The sequence below is a fragment of the Lepus europaeus genome, chromosome 3 (assembly GCF_033115175.1).
Source record: "Lepus europaeus isolate LE1 chromosome 3, mLepTim1.pri, whole genome shotgun sequence".
NCBI classification, from domain to species: Eukaryota; Metazoa; Chordata; class Mammalia; order Lagomorpha; family Leporidae; genus Lepus; species Lepus europaeus.
The window spans coordinates 52,328,080-52,350,499 of record NC_084829.1 but is presented as its reverse complement, the minus strand read 5'-3'; the positions used below and the strand labels follow the sequence as shown (position 1 = coordinate 52,350,499).

The window sequence follows — 22,420 nt, the reverse complement described above, 5'->3', positions numbered from 1 at the left end:
TGGGGTCCCCCAGTCCTGGGATCATCCAGGGAGGACCCTGGAGGCCACTCTGGGTGTGGAGACCCAGATTTATTGTATATTTCTCTCCAAACATTTTTGAGAGCCTCCAATAATCACCTGACATCCTGGGGATTTGGATCAGAGCCTTGGAATCCCAGTAATGCCATTAGGGATATTCCAGAAGGAAGCTCACAGGCAAATAGTCCCTGCATTAAGATATAATGACTGAGGACTGAATAAGTTAACTAGGGTCCCTGCATGAAATGGACTACTATACAATCTTCAAGGATCACAGAGACTGATTGGCACAGAAAAATACATCATCTATAGTTCTATGGTTTAGGAAGCAACAGGTGAATGTGCACTGTGAGCCTATACATACATATACATATATATGTATAGGCTCACAGTGCACATTCATATACATATACATATGTATATGTATGTATATGTATGTATAGGCTCACAGTGCACATTCACATATATGTGTATATATATTCATATATATGTATTCATATATATATAGCAAAAAGTTATATATAGCAAAAAGAAAAAGAAGGAAAAAGAAAGCTGAATATTCATAATGATGCTTCCATGAGGATTTAATTTTCATTTAAAAAATTTTCACTATTTTTCCAAAATATGCTTAACAAAATAGTTACATAAGTGAATGACTATTGTTCATTACTTTGTACCTACATATAATTCTAGTGGGTTATGATAACTTATAGCTTATTATATGACAAATATATAATAAAGGCAAATGTGATGGTGATGTGCTTCTGAGCTCTTAAGAACATCAAATAAGGGGCCAGCACTTTGGTGTAGTAGTTGAAGCCTCTGCCTGCAGTGCCAGCATCCCATATGAGCGCCAGTTTAAGACCTGGCTGCTCCACTTATGATCTAGCTCCCTGCTACTAGCCTGGGAAAGCAGTGGAAGATGGCCCAAGTCCTTGAGCCCCTGCACCTGCATGGGAGACCCGGAGGAAGCTCCTGACTCCTGACTTCAGATCTGTGCAGCTTCGACTGTTGCAGCCATTTGGGGAGTGAACCAGCAGATGGAAGACCTCTATCTCTGTCTCTCCCTCTCTCTGTCTGTAATTCTGCTTCTCAAATACATAATCTTTTTCAAAAATATTTATTTTATTTATTTGAAAGAGTTACATAGAGAAGGAGAGGCAGAGAGAGAGAGAGTGAAGTCTTTCATCTGCTAGTTCACTCCCCAAATGGCCGCAACATTCGGAGCTGCACAGATCTGAAGTCAGGAGCTTCCCCCGGGTCTCCCATGCAGGTGCAGGGGCTCAAGGACTTGGGCCATCTTCCACTGCTTTCCCAGGACACAGCAGAGAGCTGGATCGGAAGAGGAACAGCAGGACTCGAAATGGTGCCCATAAGGGATGCTGGCACTGCAGGCGGCGCTTTACCTGCTATGCCACAGTGCCGGCCCCTCAAATAAGTAATCTTTGAAAAAAAAGTAAAAAAAAAAAAAACAGATAAGAATCTTTTCTGGGAAAAAAAAAGAATCTTTATTCTCTTTTAAAATTAGATATTAACAAACAGTCCTCACAAGGGTACAGAGACACCCCTCATTTCCTCTTCTCCATGAAATCCTCTCATTACTTGGTTAATGCCACTCTTAGGATCATTAGTTGCTATTCTCACCCTGTCTTTTATACTACCGTGTTAGCTTAAGTGTTTATAGGAGTTGATAATGGAATGAACCAAGGCCTTCAGCAACCAGGTGGTCAACCAAAGGCTGCTACAGGGATATACTCGGTTCCCCACCCAGGAGACAGTGGCTTGAGACATCGCCCCATGCCAGCGAAGAGTACCTCATTGCCCCATGTCAGCAGAAGTAGCTCTAAAGACAGATCATCATCCCTCTACTCCTCCTGGACTTTTGGGGCTAATGTAATCCCATACAATTCCTGATTTATGAAAAACAAAAGGGGGGAATGTTAGTAAAGTGGCGCAGTCTTATCTATGGCACGATCTACACCCTGACACCATCCTAGGCCCTAGCCCCCGCTGCCATTGCTGGAAGCCAGGTGACCACATGGCCCAACCACTGGTGTCAAGCCCTACCCTCATCCTAAAGGGATTCACTGCTCCTACTTCCCTCCCACCCCCAGGCAAAGTTTTAAAAGGACTTGTTCATGAACATGTGGCTCTCTCTCTCTCTGTCTTTCTCTCCTGACCTGTCTCTGTCTCTGTCTCTGTCCCTGTCTCTGTTTCTCTCTCTCTCTCTCTTAGGCTCTCCTTCTCCCTTTTTTCCTTCTTTGCCCTTTCCCTCCAGTCTGTCGGGTTTCCCCAGTAAACTCTTTCCCTTAAAAAAAATTAGATATTAAAAGAGGTAACCTGCTAAAGGCAACCATAACTGTTAAGTTTACCCTGTTGTTAGTGGTACAGTGGGAGAGACCTCAGCATGCTCAGATTTCTAGGAACCTGAAGTTCTTGGAGGGGTCACTGAGTGTAAAGGCAATGGACCTTTTTTTTTGCCAGGCAGAGTGGACAGCGAGAGAGACAGAGAGAAAGGTCTTCCTTTACTGTTGGTTCACCCTCCAATGGCCACCACGGCTGGCGCGCTGCGGCCAGCGCACCACGCTGATCTGAAGGCAGGAGCCAGCTGCTTCTCCTGGTCTCCCATGGGGTGCAGGGCCCAAGGACTTGGGCCATCCTCCACTGCACTCCCAGGCCACAGCAGAGAGCTGGCCTGGAAAAGGGGCTACCGGGACAGAATCCGGTGCCCCGACTGGGACTAGAACCCGGTGTGCCGGCACCGCTAGGCAGAGGATTAGCCTGTTGAGCCACGGTGCCGGCCCAGGACTTTCTTTCTTAACAGCCACTTAAGGGCACAACTGGTTCCTTCCACTAGCTTTATCGCATCTGAGCGGCCTCCCTTTCAAGCCCTTTTAATGGTACAGTTGACATCTCTTGTCCCATTTAATAAATCAGGGCTGGAAAAGAGTTGTGTCAGCTGATTGAATTTTATTAAGATTGAGTCCAGCAAACTTTGCAGGAGGGTGGGACTTGCTGCTTTAAATCTATCTCCCTTCCCCTTTAGACAAATCCCATTAGCCCTGATGCCTCCAACATTTCTGACAGGGGCATCAGCCAAATGTTTAGGCCAGAGGAAAAGCATCTTATCAGGATGCTATGAGGACACTAAATAAGATTTAGCCTGGGGACAAAGAGACACATGGCTGTTACTCAATATGAAACAGTCTTATTAATTCTTTCATTTATCCAGAAAATATTTGTTGAAAACCACCCAGGTACTAAGAGTTCTTTGCTAAGACCTGAGGGTAAAGAGATGACCATGATGCAAACCTCCTCCCTCTCCCATCTAGTGGAGAAGAGCCCATGAGAGTATTTTAGGCATGGAAAGCCAAGACACTCTGGAAAAAAAAAAGAAGACACAAATGAAAGATCTCTGTGAGTGAGATCCCAGTGGAAAGAACGGGGCCATCAAAGAAGGAGGTACCTTTCTCTGAAGGGAGGAGAGAACTTCCACTTTGACCATGACCCTGTCGGAATAAGATCGAAGTCGGCGAACCCTAAAGGCTTCCATAGCCTTGGCAACTCATGACTAGGGCCCAGGGAGATTACTGACGCCATAAACAAGAGTGTCAAATTGTTAAGTCAACAACAGGAGTCACTGTGTACTTACTCCTCATGTGGGATCTGTCCTTAATGTGTTGTCCAATGTGAAGTAATGCTATAACTAGTACTGAAACAGTATTTTACACTTTGTGTTTCTGTGTGGGTACAAACTGATGAAATCTTCACTTAATATATACTGAATCGATCTTCTGTATATAAAGATAATTGAAAATGAATCTTGACGTGAATGGAATGGGAGAGGGAGCAGGAGATGGGAGGGGTGTGAGTGGGAGGGAAGTTATGCGGGGGGGGGGGCATTGTAATCCATAAACTGTACTTTGGAAATTTATATTTACTAAATAAAAGTTAAAAAAAAAAGAAAAAAATAATCACAAGACAGTGTTACAAGGGCTGTAAGAGAGCTACTGTGGAGGTTACAAAAAAACAGAAGACAGGCACTCGGCTCTCTAGTTACCTAGCTTTTTAGTGTGGGAAGGGCCAGCAACGGCTCCAAGGTGAGTCATGAAGGATGCGTTTAATGTGCCGTGAAGAGGGGAAGGAAATGTTTCCAGGCTGAGGGAACTTCAGAGGACAAGTAGAGCCACACGACAGCATGACACCTGAAGGCAAAGATGATGGCTAGTGTGTAGCACACATATGGTGCAGCCCCTACTTATTCCTCTCAACACAGAAGAAATCGATGGTACAGGACATAACCAAATAGTTTTACTGTTAGTCGCTTAATCATACACACATAGTATAATAAGAAAGTAAACACAGTCCTCTACTTTGGGTTCCACAGACATGCTCTGACTCATTAAAACCTCACAAGAAGACATATTCAGGAGCTGTTCCTCTTCTCTATTTCAGCCTTAATACTCTATCCCAGTTCCTTTAATTAGTACCAAGATTTAGCATCTACTCTAGCAGTGGCCATGTGGTCCACACCTTGTATAGCAATGGTAGGAGAGTCACCTTTGGGATCTGTCTACTCCCTCATTACCCATTTCTGTGGGCCACTTAAACTCTTTGATTTCCTCCTTCTTCACCTCCACCCATTGTCTTCCTCTTGTGCTCAGTCTTAGGTAGGTTGTAAGTCACTCAATTCCATTCATGCAACAGGGGATTCAACCAAGTAGGTGGGGAAAAGAGACCATGTATTGATTCCAGAGTCAAATATCTAAAAAAGACCATCAGGTCTTTCACGTATTCTAGTTTATCCACCTGCTAGTAAAATATTTACAAATTACTGTATTAAGCACTTTGTTCTGGAGAAGGAGGGGAAGGAGAAACAGTGGGAAAAACTGGACCCCTTTCCTTATAAGTCATAGTCTGAAGGCAGACTATGTTCTCAGCTCTGAGCTCTCTGCTGAGCTGCCCGTCTGGCCTGCCAGGTGTATTTTCTCCATTTAACTACATGATCTTGCTTTCCCCCAGTCTGAGTGACAGGGTACTCTCTTGGATTTTGTCCCATTTGTTCTGACAGATGTCTTATTGCCAATAAACTTTGCTTACCACTGGAAAGAAAGAAAGAAAGAAAGAAAGAAAGAAAGAAAGAAAGAAAGAAAGAAAGAAAGAAAGAAAGAAAGAAAGAAAGAAAGAGAGAGAAAGAAGAAGAAGAAGAAGAAGAAGAAGAAGAAGAAGAAGAAGAAGAAGAAGAAGAAGAAGAAGAAGAAGGAGAAGAAGAAAAGGAAGGAAGGAAGGAAGGAAGGAAGGAAGGAAGGAAGGAAGGAAGAAGGAAACCAGGGGATGGGCCTTTGGCCTGCAGTTAGTTGCATACCATGTGAATTAACAGTAAAACTAATATTCAAACAGTACTCTATACTTTGTCTGTGTGGGTGCAATATTTACTTAGTATATACTAAGTTGATCTTCTGTATATAAAGATAATTAAAAATGAATCTTAATGAAGAATGGGATGGGACAGGGAGTAGCAGATGGGATGGTTTGTGGGTGAGAGGGTGGTTATAAGGGGAAAAACCATTATAATCCAAAAGTTGTACTTTCAAAATTTATATTTATTAAATAAAAGTTTTCTTTTAAAAAATAAATAAATTCATCCTGAAAAAAAATAAAGAATAAAATAAAGTATATAAAAAAGAACTTGGGTTTGAGTTTTGGCTTTGGCTCTCAATTTCACCTTTCTGCTAACGCAGACCCAGGGAGGCAGCAAGTGATAGAGCACATAGCTGCGTCCCTACCACCCATGTGGGAGACCTTCCGGGAATCATGTGGTCAGTGTTCTCAGTTACTAGCTTCTGCCTGACCCAGCCTTGGTCATTGCAGATTTGGAGAGCAACCAACAGGCAGGAATTTTCCTTCTCTTTCTGTGTGTCTGTCTCTTTTTCTCTGTGAATTTCAAGTAATTTTTTAAAAAGAAAGGAAATTTTGTCAACTTTTCTGACTGTGGCACACTCTCAGTTTGGTGATGCGCAGACCATGGGGACTGGGGAATGCTGAAGAGAAAGAAAACTTATGCAACAAACGGGAAGAACCACAGCACGAGTGTAAAACTGGAGAAGTAAGCAGGGGTCACATTGTGAAGGGCTTTGGCAACCTAGGAAGTAACTTCAACTACACAATGATTTCCTACCAGTTCTGGGTAGGGAAGAGGAGCAAACTCCCTTCAATACAGCAAGAACTTTTGTTGTCAGTCTCTGTTCTGATGAGAGCGTGTAATAGCCCTCAGGTATTGGATTGCTGATTGCTACGGTTTGAATGTTTTCTCCAAGACACATTGAGATGCTGCTTGGGACTCTGGCACCTCTTGTTGGAGTGCTGGATCGAATCCTGGTTGTCCTGCTTTCCATTCAGCTCCCTGCTAATTCCCTGGGAAAGTAATAGATGATGCCCAAATACTCGGGTTCCTGCCAACCACTAGGGAGACCTGATTGGAATTCCTGGCTCCTGACTTCTGCCTGGCCCAGCTCAGCAGCCATTGTGGCATTTGGGGAGTGAATCAGGGAATGAAATCAATTTTCTCTTTGCCTTTCAAATAATTAAATTAATCTTTAAAAAATTAAAAAATATACTTAAATCATATTTGAAAAGCAGAGGGACACAGAGTGAAAGAGACAGACAAGTGTCAAGAGATCTTCCATCCACCCACTTGTTCACTTCCCAGATGCCCACAACAGCCAAGGCTGGGCCAGGCTGAAGTCTGTTTTCCATGTGAATGACAGAAACCCAAGAGGTTGAGTCATCATCTGCTGCCTAACTTGCATGGGAAGATGGTTTGTTCCCCAAAAATCTTTCTGGAAGCAGTGTAGAAGGAGCTGAGGCTAGCAAGGTTGGAGGCATGAGAATCTGGGACAAGGAGACTGCTTGGGTAGTAGTCATAGTGATGTAGGTGAGATTTGATGAGAACTTGTGTATGAAGAGCGAATGCCAGATTAAACAGTATTTAGAAGGCAAAATCAATAGCATTTGGTGACTAACTGGAGGTAAGATGTTGAATTCCTATGCTGTGTATTCACATAGATCCCTGTATTTCCCATAGTTCTTATTTCACCATTTTGGAATTTTTTACTAAAGTCTTCCCCAGTGCAACTCCATAAAGGGTTAAACCTTGATTCCAGCACACATCCTAGTGCCTAATAGATGCAGGTCTTTAGACAAGATTAACTGAATGGATAAACAAATGAGTGAATGAACAACATAAAGAATAACTTACCTATAGATGGGCTAAAAGAGTGGTGATCAGGGAAGCTATGAACTAAGAGAGGTGCTACAGGAAGAGAAGGAGATCTGAGTGAAATAGTGCAGTTTTGTTTCCATCATGTTGGGCTGAGGTGTCTGTGGGCTCTCCAGGGAAAATGTTCAACTGCACATGGAACCCAGGGGAGAGTTTTAGTGCAGTGTGATAGATTAGGAAATTGTCATTGAATACACTGACATTAACAACACAGGAGTAGGTAGGACAAGTATGAGGGTACTTCAAAAAGTTCGTGGAAAACTGAATTAACAGATAAGTTTATTTTGGTACAAAGTTTTTGAAATCCATGCATTGTTTTTTCTCAGTACACATTTTCCAAGAATGTTTTCAAGCACATACAAGGAAGGACAAGAGACATTATTTCTAGCCAGAAGGCTGGTGTTTTGTTGTTTTCTTTTTGCTGTTGAAATGTAATTCATATACTATAAAATTCACCATTTTAAAGAGTACAGTTAAATGGTTTTTAGTGTATTCACAAGGTTGTTCAACCACCATCACTATCTAATACCAGAAGATTTTCACCATCCTCAAAAACCAAAAATCTGTATCTATCAGCAGTCACTCCCCATTCCTGCTTCCTCCCACCTGCGAATTATCTTCACATGTCTATAGACTTGCTTATTCTGAATATTTTACATCAATGGAATCATACTACGTGGCTTTTCTTTCCGGCTTTTTGCACTTAGCATGGTGTTTTCAAGGTTCACCCATGCTGTAGGATGTGGGAGTACTTCATTCAGAGACTGATTCTTGATCTTTAGCTAAGTTCTCTGCATTCCCACCCTCTCGGAACTTTTTGCTACATCCCTCAAAGTCCAAATTTTGAGTCTTTTCATTAATCCGCAGAATTTGGAAAATCTTGGGGCCGGCGCTGTGGCGTTGCAGGTAAAGCCGCCGCTTGTAGTGCCGGCATCCCATATGGGCACTGGTTTGAACCCCGGCTGCTCCACTTCCAATCCAGCTCTTTGCAATGGCCCAACTCCTTGGGCCCCTGTACCCGTGTGAGAGACCCAGAAGAAGCTCCTGGCTCCTGGCTTCAGATTGGCACAGCTCCAGTCGTTGTGGCCAAATGGAGAGTGAACCAGCAGATGGAAGACACCTCTCTCTGCCTCTCCTCTCTCTGTGTAACTCTGACTTTCAAATAAATAAAAATAAATCTTAAAAAAAAAAAAGAATTTGGAAAATCTTGATTCTGAAAGCAGTCATAGAAACCACCCTCAGCTACTCCCTTGGAGATACCCCCAACCAATCTTTGTATTGTTCCAATTTTTGGTATATGTGCTGCCAAAGCAAGCACAATTAGTCTCGTCCACAAGAATCTCTCTTCTCTGACTCCTGGGGCACCACTGGTGTGTGCTATACCATTAAAATTCCCAATGCTATAAATTTTTCCCATGTCATATTTCTCAAAATCCTGAGGGCAAAGGCTAGGTCATGTCTCTTAAAGTATTTTTCTTTTTATGATTTGCAATACTTAGTACCCTACTGTATGGAATTCTTACCTACAATCAGATAGGAACCAAAATGACACTTAGCCCCTCTAATTGCTAAAAAGTTCCTAAGAACATTTTTAGTTTGTTTCAAAAATGAGTTTGACTACTTTTTTCCCTTAGACTATGTAACTTGTTCCTGTTAGATTAACTGACCAATTCATTTTTTATTATTCTGCCTTTCCTAGGAAGTAGTCCTCTGTTTTCCCCACCCCAGGCTGAAATCCAGCTAGAGGACCATCAGTTGCAGGACCAGGAGATTTCTTATGGGTGGTGTCCATTTTCAATAGTTGGTGCCCATAGCATTCCAATTGGGGACTATTTACAATATCACTGCTGTGCCACCATCCATGTAGTAATAGCAATGTAATCCCAATAAATGTTTTCATTTTTTTTTTTTTGATGTGACTATGCTACCCTTGTCACAATTAGATTGTTTGTGTAAGAGCACCTGATCCAAGCTTTGTCAATTAGATGCCCTTTGTGAGGACTTTGGATTTGGTTCATCTTTCGTCTCTGCAATACTTTGAACAACAGTAAAGCAAGAAAATTCAGCATGCAAATTAAAAAAAAAAAAAAAAAACAGATGAAGCCAGTCTGAGCAGAGGAGAGAAACAGTGAAGTAGTCTTAAAGAAAGGAGTAGCTGCAGGAGAGGGGACATCCAAGGCTTTGGTTTTCATTCATTCTAGCAGGCTGGCTGCACCTCTGCCCTAGAGTTCCACTAAATCCCCATGTATGTTTAGGTGCTGAGTTAATGTATTGATGCAATAATATTCTTGTTTAGTGGGGAAAAAGAACCAGAAAGGAGAAGGGCTATTTCTGCTTTATTGCCTTATCCAAAATGCCTTCCTGCCCATTCTTCTAACTCCCTCTTTCTTTCACCCAGGATATTTAGCTGGTATGTATCTTTGTGACTATGGCAGTTGTTAGATATTCTGAATAGCATCCATGCTGCTCAAACCCCAACCCACACACCTGCACATACCCTCTCCCATACGTTCCCACCAGAACTATGGGATGCAGGGACAGAATTAAATTTTGAATCAAATGGAATTTACTAATGGGTCATTCCTGGAGCATTAGTGTTTCTAACAAATATTTCCTTTCAGCTTTAGTGAGCTCAAGTGAATTTCTGTTACCAATAACAAAAGAGCAAAGGAAACAGCATTCAGAATGCTTTTAATACAGACAAAGGTTCTTTAAAGTAAAGTTGGAAGATATCTTAGAAATCACCTTGGGGCTGGTGCTGTGGCGTAGTGGGTAAAGCCGCCGCCTGCAGTGCCGGCATCCCAAAAGGGCACCAGTTCAAGTTCTGGCTGCTCCACTTCTGATCCAGTTCTTTGCTATTGCCTGGGAAAGCAGTACAAGATGGCTCAAGTCCTCGGACCCCTGCACTTGAGAAAGAGACCAGGAAGAAGCTCCTGGCTCCTGGCATGGGATCGGCAGAGCTCCTGCTGTTGTGGCCAGTGGGGGAGTGAAGCAGTGAATGGAAGCCCTCTCTCTCTCTCTGCCTCTCCTTCTCTCTCTGTGTAACTCTGACTTTCAAATAATATATAAATCTTTTTTTAAAAATCACTTCATCATTTGACAGATGAGAAAACTGAGATGCAGAAAACTAAAGGACAATGTCTGATATCACTCAAATGCGTCTGAGTGGAGACTGTTGGTCTCTCCAGATTTACTCCAGGGTCCTTTCCTTTAATACAATCTCCTTCTCCATCTCACACTGCTGACTCATACAAACATGGAAGGTCCTTGCACTATTTAATAGCAGAGGAAATATGAATCAGTGCTTGTACTACTTACTCATTATTGTCACTAGCAAGGAGGGTATCATTTCATTTCAGGGATTGTGTGTGGTCACTTTAATCAATCCTTGTTGAGTTGCTAGGAGATTTTGACTATGGCTGACAAGTAAAACTTGATGCACATTGTGTTATTGTGGTTTAATTCAGTAATTGTTATTTTATTGATTTTTGAAGATTAATTTTATTTATTTGAAAGGCATAGTTAAAGAAAGAGAGGGGGAGACAGAGAATCTTCTATCCACGAGTTCTCTCCGCTAAATGACCACAATGGCCAGGGTGGAGCCAGGTTTAAACCAGGAGCCAGGATCTTCTTCCAGCTCTCCCATGTGAGTGCAGGGACCCAAGCACTTGTGTCATCCTCTGCTGCTTCCCCAGGCACATTAGCAGAGAACTGGATCAAAAGTGGACCAGTTGGGACTTGAACTTGAATCCCATATGGGATGCTGGCTTTGCAGGCAGTGGCTTAACTTGCTACAGCACAATGCTAGTCCCCTAGTTCAGTATTTATGAAGTGAAGACAATAGTGAACTGGCAAGGACAAAATAAGATTTTCTACTCTTTCCTTTACTACTTACAAGCCCTATGACCTTCTCCATCTGAAGACTCCACCCTATTATGACTACTAAGCAACTACCTTCTCATTTTATTATGGCTTCAAGGGTCACTTTCAGCATCCTCTGCTGAACTTAGCAGAGGAAAATGACAAAGCCTCAAACATCTAGAGCCAACCTGTATCACTGGTTGGTTGTACAATAGCTTTTTTATTGGCTGAATGTCAACCAGGCTGCAGGTAGTGTGTGTCCTGCCAGGAACAATAAACACCTAATGTCTAGCCAGATGCTTTGGTGTGCCAAGGTGAAACATGATCCCCGTCTGTAGGCACTCCTCATGTCTGCCAAGATAAAAGGCCTCTCATCTAATGGTATATTCTAAAACTCAAAGGTGGAAAAACTCAGGAGGTTTAATCAATCTGCCCAAGGGAAGGACTCTGTATTTCGACTTCACCCACGTCACGACTATCAGTGCACCTGTCCATACATCATTTAAATTTTTTCCATTTCAGTTTGTTTATGCAAAATATAACTTTGAATTACTTCAGAGTCTCTATCATTCAGAATCTCGTAGCTTTGTCTATGCTAGACATTTTGATAAACATTTTCTATTTGTTATCAAAATAATTATATTAAACCTAATAACCACTGTCTACCCCAGGCTGTATACTTCTTGAAGACAATAACAATTATTTTGCATACTTCCCAGAATGCTGCCAGGATAGCAGCATTTCAAAACTCATTAAATCTTGTATATAATGACCTCATATTCATACTTCAATTTAGTAAAATTATATTGCCTTCCTTCTGGTATCACATCTGTTTCTGCCAGGCACCTTTTCATTCAGGAGCTTCCCTTCCTGACAAGGCAATGCTGACAGTCATTTCTCCCGGCTTATTGGAAGGGAGTGGACCCATGCTGGCCAACCAGAGTTCTTATCCTCTTGGCCACAGGGATGGAAATTGAACACAAACTAGACTATCTGATGTGTTTTCCAGGACTAGTAGGGATTACTAGTAAAGAGATACACCTTCTCTCTATATCAACTACCTAGTGAGGACCAGGTCAATCTAGGGCTATCATTGGCATACAGACAACTACTTTGAGAGGCAATATCGGAGAATGAAGTCACAGACATCGTTCTGGAACAAGTATATTAAAGGAAATCTTCTGGAAGTAGCTCTGGAAGAACTTCTGTTAGTAAAGGAGGTAGTCAGGGTCCCTACTATTTTCCTCCCTACAGACTTGAATGCAGATGTTGTGGTTAGAGTTACAGCCATCATCTTGAGAACACAACAGAATCACAGAGATGTCAGCCCTGATATCTTTGAGCTACACAAACAGCAACCAGCAATTACCTGGCTCTAAACAAAGGCTGGCAAATGACAGCCTCCACATCAGAACTAGGTTTGTGTGCCTCAGGGGTACAGCCTACACAGTCTGGCACTGTGAACCATGGACACGAAGCCAAGGAATCCTCCTCTGCACCTGTCCCTTCTGCTCCTTTCCCTTGCCTCCCAAGCCAGTGAGTGGCTACGCATGGCCTATATCTGGGGACCAGCTGGTAGTCACTTATACATGGGGATTCCACTTTTGACAACTGTGGTGGATACTCATTGCAGGAGCTGGTTACTTGAAAAGTCAGCTTGCCTCTGGTCAGATGCCCAAGTTGATGTGGTTAGGCTTTCCAGGAGCAGAGTAGGTTGCACAGGACTCTGGATGTCACTGGGTCACTGACATACCCACAACATCCAGGGCTGGGACAAGCCAAACATGGGAGCCAGGAATTCAACTGAGGTCTCCCACATGGGTGGCAGGGACTCAACCACTTGAGTCACCACCACCACCTCTCAGGATGTGCATTAGTACAAAGTTGGAATGGAGAGCACAGTGGAGACTTGAACTAGGTGCTCCAATATTTAATATGGGCATCCCCAGTGATGGCTTAATGACTGTAACAACCACCCATCCTTATACACATTTTCAAAGCAGTTCTATTAATAATAACCCCAAACTAGAAACAACCTCAATGTCCCTCAACTATGAAATGATTTAAAAATTGTAGTATGTCTGTATCAGGGAAATACTACTCGGCAATGAAGAAGAAAGAACCCCTGGTAAGAGGCCACAGCTTTCATGAATCTCAGGAGAACCATGCTGAGTGAGAAAAGACAATTTCAAAAGGTTACTTCCAAATTATTTATGTATGTACATATGTAATATAACTGAAATAGAAAAATTATATAATGGAAAGTAGATTAGTAGATGTCAAGGATTGGTTTGGAGGAAGAACAGGGGATAGCCATGGTTTTAAAGGTCAGTGTGAGGTATCCCCATGAAGGAAATCTGAAACCTGACTGTACTAGTGGTCACACCAGTCTACACCTATGGTAAATTGTATAGAACTAAATATACACACAGGTGCACACAAAACTTCTGAAATCTGAGCAAAGTGAGTGGGTTGTATCAAGGTCAATTTTGTGGTTGTGATATTGCACTAAAATTTTGGGATATGTTGCCATTGGGGAAAACTGAATGAAGGGTTTATGAGATCTGATCTTGTTGCATCATTTCTCAAAGCTGAAAATGAATCTAAAAATATCTCAAAATGAAAAGTTTAAACAGACGTGAAAAAGAGAATGGTAGCTTGAACTTGGCACAGCATATGTAGGAAGTGAAATAAGATGTTACAGAGGAATGTGATCATAACAGAGATGGGGAGTACTGAGAATATGGATGTGTGGTAAGCCAATTTGGCCCAATTATATTAGCACTGTTGCAAATTTTCTTCACATTCACTTAATTCTATTTCAAGGATAAGGACCTATTACATTTCAGGCAATTCAACAGAACATTTTCTACTGACTTCCCTTGACTTAAATTTTAAAATGAGATCTTCTTGGGAGAAATTTTGAACCAATAAGTATATTGATTGGACTGAAAATGTTACATACTTTATTCCCTGATCATATATGGAGAAACAAAACAGGGAATTTTTTCCTAAAATATTCAATATAAGTCAAAAGACAACTGATTTGTGGAATTAGATAAAAGGGAATGTTTATTATTATTGTGCATCTCAAGGTGAGGTAAAAGCTCTTGATATTTTTGCAACAATTGAATATAAAGTTTAAAATATCTATATATAACATATATTATACATAATATTTCTTATTGTGGGTAATGATAAAAGTGAAAAGTCTAAGAAGCACTGTAATACAAAATGTTAAAAACATAGGCTAGGACTAGGCTGAGAATGTCAATCTGAGGAATTCTGGTCTAAAGCTGTCTTCCATGGTGTGCCCTGGTGGCATTGCAGGAGAGAAACAGCACAACAAGATACAGAAAGGGAATGGATTGAGGGTTGAGAGACAGCAACTAGTGGGCAATAGATTTGGTGAGTGTACTGCAGGTACTAGAGGAGCAGAAGAGAAAGTGTATTACCTGGGATACTTTCAGTGTGAATGCTAAAAATTCAACTCAAATAAAGGTAAGACAAAGAATGTATTGATAGACATAGGAAAGATGTGAGGGTTGCCTTTTTTTTTTTTTTTTTTTAAGTACCCATCAGAATGAGCTGCTGTACATCAAAGTTTCAGGACAGCATGGTGACTCATTCCTCCCATATCCCTTCCTCTCAACAGGAGTTCAGCTTCATTCTTTCCTGTGCAGAAACACTCAGGTTGTGAGAGTAGTGGTGGCCATTTTGCCTAGTGGTCGAACAGCTGTTAAATGCTCACATCCCATATCAGCGCCTGCTTTCAATGTCCAGTTCACTCCTGACTCTAGCTTCCTGCTAATGCAGACCCTGGGAAGCAGTGTTGATGGCTCAAGTGACTGGGTTCTTGCCATGCCCATGGGAGATCTGTATTGGGTTCCTGTCTACCAGCTTCTGGCCTCTGCTTCTAGGTTGTGCAGGCATTTGAGTCAACAAGCAGATGGGAGCTCTTGCTTTTCTTCTCTGTCTCTGTTTCTCTCTGCCTCTTAAACAAATAATTTTTTTGAAGAATGGTTACAAAGATCATTTCCTGCAATCTGTGATTCATTTCCTCCCCAACTTAGCAAGCCTAGTGGACTTTAAACAGACTCTAGACACAAATCTCAGTGAATGACTCTGAGAGGTCTTGCTTAGGTCATATGCGCACGTCTTGCTGTGGATCCTTTAGAAGGTTTCAGTTAGACTGATTTTGGCTGGAAGCTACAGAATACTCATTTTAAAGTGGCTTAAATAATGAAGATGTAATATTTTAATTACAAAGGGTTCTGAGGCAGACTAATATGGTGACTCAAAAATGCCGGGCTGGCTTTTCTCTTATTCTCTTGATTTAACCTTCAAGGGCATGATGGTTGTTGCATTTCCAAGCACCACCACCTCAAATAACAACGTCCAAGGCAGGAAACAGCAAGTCCTCGACTTGCATCCGCATTTAGAGTGAGGAAAGTTTCCCAGGGAAGATCCTCTTAAATTTCATTGGTTAGGAGTGTATCATACACAGATGTTGCTTTAGGCAACGACTGGTGAGGCAAACTGATTGAACAAAGCTGGCTTGGACCAATTAAACTATATTTGGTATGGTTGGAGAGGTGCTTATAAAGAGCTCACGAGTATCCAATATCCAAAACACAATCCATTTTTTTAACAGAAAGAACAGGGAAATGGTAAACACGTGGGAACTGTATTAGTTTTCTACTGCTGTATAACTTAGTGACTAAAAAAATGATGCAGTTCTTATATCATAGCTTATATATGTTAGGAGGTTGGGCACAGCTTCATTGGGTTCTCCAGAAGGCTGTAATCAAGGGGTTGGCCAATGCTGGGCTTTCATCAGGAATCTCCATTGGAGGAGCTGGTTTCTAAGCTCACCTAGGTTGTTGCCAGGATTTATTTTTTGGTGGTATTAGCACTGAAGTATCTAGCTTTTTGTTGCTATGGGCTGGAGGCTGCGTAGAGCTATCAGGGGCTGTCCACAGTCCCTTGCTAGGTGGCCTTTCCAACATGACCACTTACTTAATTAAGGTAAGTTTCTAGAGCAAGTCTCTCAGAAAAATGGGGCTTGCGTGATATAATTCAATCCTGGGAGTCACAGTCCATCACCTTTGTCACAGTCTGTTAGATAAAAGCAAGTCATAGGTCCCACCCACACTCAAGAAGAATGTGTCACACAAATATACAGATACCAGGAAGTGGGAATCATGAGAGGGATTACCCTAGCCACTGACATCACAAGCAGCAAGGACAAACATCATATATACAGCTGACACCAGAAGGAGGATGGAAAAACTTTCTGAGAAATTAAAAATATAGTTCATTCAATTATAAAAATGGAAGAAAAATTATGAAAATAGAATTGCCGTGATTTGGCAACCGCTGAGTATGGCATAAGGAAGGGCAGAAATAAAGATGACTCAGGGCTTTAAAGCCAGCGACTGGAAAGCGGACAAGGCTTTTACTGAATTTGGAACTCCAGCAGAATGAAAGGGAAGGAGATGGAGATTCACCTGAAGTTCGCTTAGCATACCCATATGGAATTTGCCTACCTGACATTCAGGACAGAGGACTGCGACATGGATTTGAACATCATCTACCTAGAAGTAGATGACATTTACAGCTGTGGGAATGATTGGCACATTGGTGTATGCAGCAGTAGGTAACATTTCCCCATAATGCCTTGCTAAATGCCTTTCAAACTGTCACTGGAACTCCTTAAGTTTAGAAGGTCCTTTATCGTTTATATCATGCTTACCTCTCTACAGTCTCCATTGGTCTTCTCACTATTGCTCTAATTAAATTGCATATAGGTCTCCAAAAATGCCACAAGCTTTCTATTTTCTCTGAGGCTTTGCTTAGCATTTTTTCACTGCATGAAACACTCTACCCCTGCCCTCATCATCCTCTGGCCATGTTTCTTTCAGGTCTCCATACAGATTAGATTCTCTAGAAAGCCCTCATGAATCCCTGACCCCACTTCAGGTATTCCTCTTTTGGGCTTCCAGAGCATGTTGAGCAACTGCTTTTTGTTATTTTTTAAAATATTTATTTATTTACTTGAAAGGCAGAGTTACACAATGACAGAGATCTTCCATTAGTTTATTCCCCAGCCAGCACTGAGCCAATCCAAAGACAGGAGGGTAGCAGGGGCCCAAGCACTTGGGCAACCTTCTGCTGCTTTTCCCAGGCCATTAGCAGAGAGCTGGACTGGAAGTGGAGCAGCTGGGACATGAACCAGAGCTCATATGGGATGCCAGCATCACAGGCAGTGGCTTTACCCGCTACACCACAATGCCAGCCCCTCTTAATAAACTATAAGTTTACTGAAGGCAATGATGGGGTCTAGCCCACCACTGCATGCTTTGTTTTTTCTTTGACAGGCAGAGTGGACAGTGAGAGAGAGAGACAGAGAGAAAGGTCTTCCTTGCGCCGTTGGTTCACCCTCCAATGGCCACCGCGGCCGGCACGCTGTGACCGGCATACCGCGCTGATCCGAAGCCAGGAGCCAGGTGCTTATCCTGGTCTCCCATGCAGGTGCAGGGCCCAAGCACTTGGGCCACCCTCCACTGCACTCCTGGGCCACAGCAGAGAGCTGGCCTGGAAGAGGGGCAACCGGGACAGAATCCGGTGCCCCTACCGGGACTAGAACCCGGTGTGCTGGTGCCGCTAGGCGGAGGATTAGCCTATTGAGCCACGGCGCCGGCCATGCTTTGTTTTTAGTAAAGTCCTTACTATCCAGAAAATGCGAAATAAGCATTTATTGACTGAGCAATGAATAAATGTTAACATATTTATCTCAGTTAAAACTCCTTTGCTTATTAGTGTCAAAAAATCCAATTCAAACATCTTAATGAAAGAAAGGGGACTTAATGGATCATGTAAGCAAAGACGTTCAGAAGTTACGTTGGCTTCAGTTATGACCTGGTGCAGAGGCTCAAACGATGTCATGAGGACTAAAGTTTTCTTTCCTACCTCTTGGCTCTGTTCCTCTGTTTAGCTCAACTCATGAAATGAGTGTGTCCTATGGTAGAAATATGACTGCAGCAACTTATGCTCTTAAATCTTTTTACATGCAAGTCCAATGGGAAAAAGCGCTTGCTTCACTACCAGAAGTCACAGAAGTCTCCAGGGGTCTCAGTGATTCTGAGAGTAGTCTGTGCCCATTCCCAAAATAATCACTGCTTATCCAGGGGAATGTTAGGTTCGGATTGGCTAGGACTGGGTCATGTCACTCCCAGATCTGCTCCACCAAAATCATTCAGAATGGTGATGAGGAATGGAGCTAGGGCTAAGGAAATGGTAGACTCTCCAACCACAGATTTTGGAGTTTCTTTGAAAGTTGAGTGAGGGGATCCGGGGTGATTCCCCCAAAGCAAATTTCTACTAAGTATTAAGGGACTTTAAAAAATTAATGGAAGGGGCCAGTGTTATGGAGTAGCAGGTAAAACCTCCAGTTGTGAAGCTGGCATCTCATATGAGTGCCAGTTCATGTCTCTGGCTGCTCCACTTCCGATCCAGCTCTCCGCTGTGGCCTGGGAAAGCAGTAGAAGATGGCCCAAGTCCTTGGGCCCCTGTACCCATGTGTAAGACTCAGAAGATGCTCCTGGTTCCTGGCTTCAAATTAGCATAGCTCTAGCTGTTGCGACCATTTGGGGAGTAAACCAGCTGATGGAAGACCTCTCTCTCTCCCTTTCTGCCTCTGTGTAACTCTACCTTTCAAATAAAATCTTTACAAAAAAGTTCATGGAAAATTGAATTAAAAGATAAAAAGAAAAATATATAAATTCTATTTATCCGTATAGACTTTGTCAAATTCAAGATACTTTTGTAAGGCTTGATATCAGCCAACTAGTCTTTCTCTAAGGAACTGGAGTTCCTAGGGATTTAACCATGTCAATATAGTCTTTTCTACATTGTTAACTAGAGAAAAAAGGATTCCTTTTGAATACTTTTTTAATATTAGCAAATAAAAATAAGTCAGTCAGGAAGTGCCAAATCAGGACTGTAAGATGGATGTTGAAAGAGTTCTCATGGAAACTCACAATTTCCCCCTTTTGATGGCAGCAATAAGCAGGAACACTGAATTGGTGCAGAGGATTTTCTAATGAAGCTTTCCCATGATCTTTTCTTTTGAAGATTTGGAAAGCTTTCTTCAAACACTTCTCCAATAATATTTATTATCATTATTTGTCCTTCACTCAAATCAACAAGCAAAATGCCTTGAGGGGCCAGCACTGTGGTGCAATGGGTTAATGCCCTGGCCTGAAGTGCCAGCATCCCATATGGGTGCCGGTTCTAGTCCCAGCTACTCCTCTTCCGATCCAGCTCTCTGCTATGGCCTGGGAAAGCAGTGGAAGATGGCCCAAGTCCTTGGGCCCCTGCATCCGTGAGGGAGACCTGGAGGAAGCTCCTGGCTCCTGGCTTTGGATCGGTGCAGCTCCAGCTGTTGCGGCCATCTGGGGAGTGAGCCAGCAGATGGAAGACCTTCTCTCTCTCTCTGTCTCTACCTCTCTCTGTAACTCTGTCTTTCAAATGAATAAAATAAATCTTCAAAAAATGCCTTGAATAGTCAAAAAAATTGTCACATCCTTTGCCTTTTTTTAAAGATTTATTTATTTATTTGAAAGAGTTATAGAGAGAGGTAGAGACAGAGAGTTTTAGAACTGGCTTGTTTCATTAAGCAAATGGGTTCCAGTTGCATCTATTTTGTTGCGAAAGTCAGTATTTTATTCTTTTTTATGGCTAAGTAGTATTCCATAATTTTGTTATGCAGTCATCAATTGATGGACATCTGGATGGATTCCATATCTTAGCTGTTGTGAGTTGAGCTGCTATGAACATGAAGGTACAGATAACTCTTTCATATGATGATTTCATTTCCTATGGGTAAATACATAGGAGCAGGATGGCTGGGTCATATGACAGATCTATTTTCAGATTCCTAAAGAATCTCTAAACTGTCTTCCATAATGGTTGTACTAGTTTACATCCCTACCAACATTGTGTTAAGGTACCTTTTCCCTAACATCCTCACAAGCATTTGTTATTTTTGATTTTTAGATGATAGTCATTCTAACCTCATTGTGGTTTTTATTTGCAGTTCTCTAATGGCTATTTATCCTGAGCATTTTTTCATGTGTCTGTTGACTATATTTCATCTTTTTAAAAATGCTTGTTCATATCCTTAGTCCATATCTTAACTGAATTGCTTGTTTTAGTTTTATTGAGTTTCTTCAACTCCTTATATATCCTGGGTATTAATCCTTTATCATATATATAATTTACAAATATATTATATATATTTATATATTATCATATATATAACTTATATATAAAAAATCCAAATCCGATCCAAAGCCAGGAGCCAGGAGCTTCCTCCAGGTCTCCTTCATGGATGCAAATATTATATATATTTATATATGTATTATCATATGTATAATTTACAAATATAATATTTTACACATATACATTTTACAAATATGATATTCTACATATATATTACAAATATAATATTTTACAATTATCATATATAATATTTACATACATAATATTGTTGATTGGCTCTTTACTTTGCTGAGTGTTGCCTTTGCTGTGCAGAAGTTTCCTAGTTTTATGTAATCCTATTTGTGTTTTTTCTTTTTGCATTTATTGTCTGTGCTTCTGGGGTTTATCCAAGAAGTCTTTGTCTATACCAATGTCTTATCGCTTCTCGGCCTTTTGGCTAAGATCAAGTGTAGTATCTATACCAATGTCTTGCACTGTTTTCCCTATAGTATTTGATGGCCTCAGCTCTTATATTTGGATCCCGACTGTGAGCTGATTGTTTTTCAATGATTTTATTTATTTGTTTGAAGGGCAGAAGTACAGACAGAGAGAGGGACACAGAGAGTAAGGTCTTCCATCTGCTGGTTCACTCCCCAAATGGCCACAATGGCCAGAGCTGAGCTGATCTGAAGCCAGGAGCCAGGAGCTTCTTCCAGGTATCCCATGCAGGCACATGGGCCCAATAACTTGGGCCATCTTCTACTGCTTTCTCAGACCATAGCAGAGAGCTGAATTGGAAGAAGCACAGCTGGGACTACAACTGGCAACCATATGGGATGCCAGCACTGCAGACGTAGGCTTAGCCCACTACGCTACAGTGCTGACCTCACTGTGAATTGATTTTTTTTTCTTTTTTTTTTTCTTTTTTTTTTTGACAGGCAGAGTGGACAGTGAGAGAGAGACAGAGAGAAAGGTCTTCCTTTTGCCGTTGGTTCACCCTCCAATGGCTGCCGCGGTAGCGTGCTGCGGCCGGCGCACCGCGCTGTTCCAATGGCAGGAGCCAGGTGCTTATCCTGGTCTCCCATGGGGTGCAGGACCCAAGCACTTGGGCCATCCTCCACTGCACTCCCTGGCCACAGCAGAGAGCTGGCCTGGAAGAGGGGCAACCGGGACAGGATCGGTGCCCCGACCGGGACTAGAACCCGGTGTGCCGGCGCCGCAAGGCAGAGGATTAGCCTGTTGAGCCACGGCGCCGGCCGTGAATTGATTTTTAATAGGGTTTAAGGTGGGGCCTTGTTTCATCTCTCTCTCTCTCTCTCTCTCTCTCTCTATATATATATATATATATATATATATATAAATTATATATAACATATATAATTAATATATATTCTCTATATATTTCTATATATAATTATATATATAGATTATATATATATATAGAGAGAGAGAGAGAGAGAGAGAGAGACTCAATTTTTCCAACACCATGTGTTGAAGAGACTGCCTTCTCTCCAAAGATATATTTTAGCTCATTTGTCAAAGATCAGTTCGTTGTATTTGCCTGAATTAATTTCTGGTGTTTCCAGTCTGTCCCATTGGTTGACATGTCTATTCTTGTATCCATATCAAGCTACTTTGATCATAACTACCTGATAATATGTCTTTAAATATGGTATTGTGATGCCTCCAGCTCTATTTTTATTGCTTAGGATTGCTTTAGCTATTTGGGGAGTTTTGTGATTCCATATGAATTTTGGGGCCATTTTTTCCAAATCTGAGAACACCTTCAGCATTTTGATTGGGACTGCATTGAATCTATAAGTTGCTTTGGGTAGTATGGACATCTTGGTGATATTACTTCTTACAATCCATGATAATGGGAGATTTTTCCATTTTTTGGTGTCTTCTTCTATTTCTTATATGTTTTGAAATTTTTTTGTAGATAACTTTCATATTCTTGGTTAACTTTATTCTAAGGTATTTAAAATTTTTTATAGC

General features: G+C 41.7%; 1 protein-coding gene and 1 pseudogene across 7 annotated transcripts in view; one reads left to right on the top strand and one right to left on the bottom strand.

Moving 5' to 3' along the window:
• Positions 1-22,420, bottom strand: part of PAQR8 (progestin and adipoQ receptor family member 8) — a 150,809-nt gene that overhangs the window by 61,335 nt on the left and 67,054 nt on the right. The gene's annotated exons all lie outside the window — the stretch shown is intronic.
• Positions 20,860-21,022, top strand: LOC133757292 (U2 spliceosomal RNA; annotated as a pseudogene).